The following is a 6,648-nucleotide window of genomic DNA, read 5'->3' as shown; positions in this document are numbered from 1 at the left end:
GTGTACTGTTTGATATAGACCTTTTGGCACTCAACTTTTTAAAAGTAAATAAAATGGTAACTACAGTTAGATTATACTCTTGAGGCTCATGTAAAAATAGTGTCACCTTATTTTGGTTTCCTTGTTCAGCCCAGGGGCTGAAACTTTTTTTTTCTAGAGAATGGAGGAAATTAAATTTTTTTCTATATAATGGCATTTCCCCCCAAAATGAGCCTCATACCTTTAACACATGCATGCCTTACTGAGGAAAGGAAATGGAGAGGCTGCCTTTTTGTTTCTCCTCACTGTGCACATGTTTAGTCATTGTCTTAACACTGTCTCAAATGCCTATAGTTTTCAAATATCCTGTCTCATAAGTAACCAGCTTTTCCATAGAGAAACTATGGAGTCTAAAATTATCAGAACAATTAATTTATTTGTATCTTATGTTATGCTTTATATCTCTTACTTGTTCAGATAATAAAATCTTAACTACTTTCTCAAAAAAAAAAAAAAAAAAGACTTCCATTCTTATCCAAGCTTGTTATTCACACTACCATATACCGGCAAAGAAAATTCACCATTGAAATTTCATATTATTCCAATGTAAAATTATCATCTTCATATTACAAATGAATAACTTTATATCTTTAAATCTGAGACATCATTAACTATGACACACCATTATTTTATGTACCACTAACCAGAAAACAATACAGCCAATTAAACTATGATATATCATTAATCATAGGACACATACTGGTTTCAGAGATAGCAGGATGTGAAAACATGTGTCTTAGAATTGATGAAATAGGGTAACTTAAAATGCAGAGAAATAAAATAATTTTCTCAGAATTAGAAATTTATGTATGCTTAGGATGGTTAACTGAACTGCAAAAAGATATGGCAGCATCTTCTCTTTTCCTTGGAAAGATAAAGACTGTCAGGCCTCAGAGGCACAGCTGCAAGGTGATGAGGGGGCACGGGAGACTTCTCTTTTAATATCCAAAGTAACAGCCCATGTAAAAACAATTGCACTTATTGTGTAACTCATGGGCTCGACCAAAACCATAAATTTGCTCATTCATTCAACAAAGATGTGCTGAGTTCCCATTCTGTGCTGGGCACTATTCTGGGCATCTGGGGATAGTGTACTGAATAAACAAGCATGGTTCCTGCCCTTCTGAAACCTGCAGCCCTGGGAGACCAACCCCGGAATTACCATCCGGGTGCATGCTTTTGGGTAAGTTACTTATCCTTCAGTTTGCTGATTTGTAAAATGTAATAAAACAGTTAATTTATGGGATTGCTGTTTGTTACTAGTTCCAGATTTTGCTTCACACAGACATGGGCTAAAGAAGAGAACTTCTCCAACAAAGAGGCAACAGCTCTGCATCTTACAAAAGGAGGTGAGGAAGGTTTCCTGAATGAATGGACGTACTGTACAAAGTAAGCCTCAGTTGCATCGCTTCCTTCAGAGAAAGGGTTGGAACGTCCAGGGAAACATTTCAATATTCTTAGAACCAGAAGTGGACATAATATGGACTTTCTAGAATTCCAAAATAAGAGAGAGTGAGGAAGTCCGGTAGAAAATTGTGTTTTATTAGCTAATGTATGCACAGTCCTGCTGTAGATGTAAAATCAATCATTTCCAATTCTTCTTCAAGGAACATATATGTCTGTTTGCCTAGGACTTCCCATGCATATGCCTGTTTCCCCAACATTAGTAAAATTTATATCAAATGGAAAAGGACTTAGAATAGCCAGGACAATTTTTATAAAAAATAAGGCTGAAGATTTTTAAAAGGAGGATTAATAAATTTCCAGATTTATTATAAAGCTACGGTAATCAAGATACCGAGATATTGGTATAAGGATAAATATGTAAATCAATAATTAGAAATAAACCCTTCATTTATGGTCAATTGTTGACAAAAGAGTCAGGCAATTCAGTAGAAAAAGGATAGTCCATTTTATATATTGTGTTGGACATTGAATATCTGGGGGAAAAAATTAACCTTGCCCCTTATCTCACATGTTAAACAAAAATTAACTCAAATTGTTATATAGCGACCTAAATATAAGAACTAAAACTACAAAAATGCTAGAGAAAAAGTTAGGGAAAAAAACATTTGTGACACAGAGTTAAACAAGATTTATTAGAAAGAGCACAAAAAATCCAAGCCATGAAAAAAAATTGGTTATTTGGACACTTCCCAAAAAGCTATATAAATGAGTTCTCATTATGGTCAAGCCTCTTCATAAGGAAGTGATACTTCCTGGTGATACTCATGAAAGGTCTCACTCTGCAGCCCTTTGCCTGCCCTTCAGCAATGAGTAAGCCTGATCAGAGACCGTAACTGGAGACCGACCATCTCAGCTCCACACTAAGCAGTGTCTTCTGACTTTGCTTTGGAATATAGATTTCCTGTGGTCACAAAGCCTCTCCGTTATGCAGAAACCTTGGTGGCCTTGGACAGATTTTGTAATAACCACAACCTCATAGGCCCCAGGAGATCTCAATCTATTTTTCACTTCTTCTTTTACGGTGTTTAAATTTTCCAAACTGGTAATCAGAAATCATGTTCTGAACCACAACATGCTAATGAGACCCAAACTTGTTAGATAATCCTCATCTCTATGCCACTCCCCCTCTCTTCCACTAGAATATTAGCTTCCTGAGGGTGGAGATTTTGTCAGGTGTCTTCACTGATACATCCCTAAGACCTAGAAAAATGCCTGACATATAGTAGGTGCTTAAATATTTGTTGAATGTAAATAAATTTTACCGTAAGATCATCTTGAAAGAGCCAAGATATATGGTTATTCTAATTGTAAGAACTGAATTAATTTGTACCTTTCTCCAAATCTTCCCACACATCCATTATTTTAACAGCGTACGAATTTGTTAAGATGTTGATTTGACAGCTTTATAGGAGACAAAATGGCTTAAACGAGATAGAAGTTAACTTTTTGTAATAATAATAGCAAGTCTTTATATGGCTCTATACCAATCTGTTTACATATGTTAACTGATAAAATTCTTACAACAACCCTATGAGGGAGAGATTGTTAATATTCCCAATTTATGAATGAGAAAACTGAGTCACAGAGAGTTTTAATAATTTGCCCAAAGTAACACAATTAATTGTCACATATTTAGATTTGGACTCTGGATCTGGCTCCAGAATCTATGCTTTTATCTACTATACCCATGTTTCTCAACTTTTAATTGGTGTAGAAATTGTTGGGATTTTTTTAATGCGATTGTAATTCAGCGGACCTGAGGTGGAACCCAAGATTCTGCATTTCTAATAAGTTCCCAGGTGCTGCTGCTGATGACCCAAGGACCACACTTTGATTAGCTAAGCACTGCACCAAACCACCTGCCTAGTAAACATCCCAACTAGTAAGTGGTCCAGCTGGTTCCATTTCACCATCCACGATGTCTGCATGGTCAAACATGAACCACTACCACCACAACCACATCTTCCAGTCTTTGGGAAAAGAGAAAGAGAAAGTGGAGAGCAAGCAGCTTCTTTTTAAGGGCTTGACCAGAAGTTACACATCACTCTGCACACCGCTCATTAGCCAGACTTAGTCATGGGGTCAGACCTAGGCTTCAAGGAAGGCTGGGAAATGTCATCTCCAACTGGATAGACACTCAGATAAAACTCAGAAAGTTCTATTAGTAAAATAAAACTTTAAAAAATAGATAAATGTAGATTGGTGAAACAACTAGCAGTCCCTGCCACAGTAGACTAAAAAGCCTTTGGTTATTTCATCACACTTGTTATCTCTTTCTTCTGAGTGTAATCCAATACAGTATCTTCTATTTCCCTCCATCTCTGTGCAAAACTTTCTTTATGTCTAGAAAAAAAAAACATTTTACCATTAAGTCATCTCCCTTAGTGTGATTCCTCCAAAGCTCTGATTAAATGGAAAGGAAAGGTCCATTCTTGCATGCCCTAAAGTAGTACATTAGGATGACTAATAAACATTTTAAACATCTGAGTTCCCCCCATCTTTCTTTAGCCATATTTCTTTAGTGGCCCACCTACTCTCAATCTCTACCTGAACCTTAAGAAAACCCAATGAAGTTAGAAATACTGTCCTTGAATTGATTTATTTTGATTAATTTTTCCTCTTTTTGTCTAACTGAAAATACTGATAGCAGCTTTTGGTTTCTTATCTCTATCATAACCAGAGAGGCCCTGAAGAAAATACTGTGAAGGTAATTCATTTTAAGTAGATGTGATTTGAATCAAGTTTAAGCAAAGACTGGAAGGCTGCCTTTTTATTGGAATGTCTTAGCCTAAACCTAGCAACTCAGAGACATTTGGATTAGGCAACTCATACAATGCACGTATCCTGCCAGCAGTCACGGATGAGTTGGCTGGAAGTAAAGAATGCAGTGAGGAGCTGTGGTAGCTTAATACAACCAGTCACTTGTGCAGGTTATAAGAAAGGGCTTAGGAGTCCTGCATATCACTCTGGAACCTGGATCTTTTTAAAAGGATTTTATCTTCACAGTTGGGAAATATATTTGAGACTATTGCTCTGTTTACAAGCTTTTGAATTAGACACAAAAGTAAAAGCTACCCAAAGAAGGAAAAGAGAAGCAAGTTGGGGTGAGGCAAAAATCATTATTTTTGTGGCCCAACACCAAAGTTTATAAACTTTGGGCTTTTGAAACAGGTCTGCAAAACCTACCCAATAAAATATATTGAAACAAATCGAACTAATTCTTTTTTATTTAGCAGCCAAAATGTAGCATCAATTTTAGATGGACCTGGGAGTTATTTCTAATAATTGGTTTTCAAAAGATGACATCTGTCTATATATTGAAAAGGGTCATAGCCCTTGAATGGGCCTTGGCAGACGGCATGGCCAATCCATTTGTTTTAGCTTTCTCAGTAATCAGTAAGCATCACTACAGGTTCAGTTGGTCTGGCTCATTGATTGTAAAGACAGCCAAAATGAACAGCTCGACCATCTCACATCTGATTTCCCCACCATGTATCGACCCACCAGTCCAAGTTACATATGTTACAGTATTTGCAAAGCTGTCAATGTTAGAAAACACTTATTGGGCATTTGCTATTGATAGCGGCTTTATAAGAACATATTAAAATTAGAAACCAACCCACCCTGGCCTGTATGAGCTTTGAAAAGTCTTTTAAATGGGAAGAGAGAAGTGGTTTATTAGATACCAACACATTCACACAAATAAGGCAGTAACAACAATGACAGAACAGATAACTTTTTCCGAGAATTCCCTTTGATGTGACTAATTGGGCAGTAACTGGGAATGAAGCAGATAGAGAACAATGTGTGTGCATACGTGTGTGTGTGTGTGTGTGTGTGTGTGTGTGTGTGTGTGTGTGTGTGTGTGTGTGTGTTGCTTTTAATCTGCCTTTATTTTTTTAAAATCTCAGAGTGTGTGGAGTGGAGACCAAACCCAGCGAACTCTTTCTAACCCAAGAAGAGGAAGTGCTGGCATCTGCTGGTAGAGGTGGGGACTGTTTCTTAGCACAAGCTGTCTCATTAACTCAGATGACCTGGTCTGTCTGGAAACTGTCTGCATTTCAGACCCCTTGGCTGATTTACGGTTAAAGCAAAATGGGTTGTTTGAAATTGTGGAGCCAGCGGTTTGCTTTCATTAGTCTTTAAAGCCTTCGGTCGAATTCAGGACAAATCAGAGAGATCTCTCATTGTACTAAATAAACTTCTAACGATACTGGTCGAGCTCCTCAGATGGGACACTGTGGGAACACAGAAAACTCAAGGCCCATTAAATCACTGAGTGCACTTAATTGAAATTATGATACTCTGGTCACCCATGGCTAAATGAAGAGCAGAGGTTTAACGAGTTTACCTGGTTAAAAATGAGCCCATGTCAGGCAAGAACCAGATTTATTAATTAGGACTCCACTTAAACTATTGAGTAGTTTTACTTACCAGCAATACTAAAGTGGAGGGAGGCAGGAGAAACTTGGAGGCAGGGATGGCCACCTTTGCTTGTGGCCAGTTACGAACCACTAAATGAGGGTTAAGAGGAAACAGTGGTTAGTGAGCAGACCATTTAAACCAATTTCACCACTAACCACAATAAACCCAAAAATCCAAAGTCCTTGCAATTTTACATATGAAGCTGATTGAGACTGCAGAGTGGCAATCTTCTCCACTCAATTTGGAGGCAGTTCCCAGACCATGGATGATCCCTAAAATGCTTGGCTCCTTCCAAAGCTATAGCTTATATGGAATGAGAACTTGGCAGTCTCCTCTGGAAAAGATGAACTTTTCTTAATGCCCAAGTCCCTGAGTGGACATATGGACAAAACCAGTCTGCTCATGCAGTAATGGAAAGAAATCTTCATTTCAATTATCAGCGATTAGTTGAGCACTGGGAACTCAAGGTGTGGGCTTTGGAGAAATATTGGCTCTACTTCATTCTGTGAGATCCTTGAGGGTCCACTTGTTCACCTCCAGAATAAGAGGAATAATACCTAACTCCAAAGTGCGTTGTGGGGATGCCATGTGATGACCTGGGTCAGGTGCTTAGTTAGTGCCTCCTATTTACTAAGCATTTCACAGACGAAGATGATCACCTTCTAGCTTCAACTGTATAAAGCAATGAACAGGGAGAAGAAAAAAAGAAACAGATAC

This window comes from Pteropus vampyrus, unplaced genomic scaffold (assembly GCF_000151845.1).
Source record: "Pteropus vampyrus isolate Shadow unplaced genomic scaffold, Pvam_2.0 Scaffold109, whole genome shotgun sequence".
Lineage (NCBI taxonomy): Eukaryota > Metazoa > Chordata > Mammalia > Chiroptera > Pteropodidae > Pteropus > Pteropus vampyrus.
The sequence above is the reverse complement of the archived record's forward strand: the minus strand, read 5'-3'. Positions refer to the sequence as shown.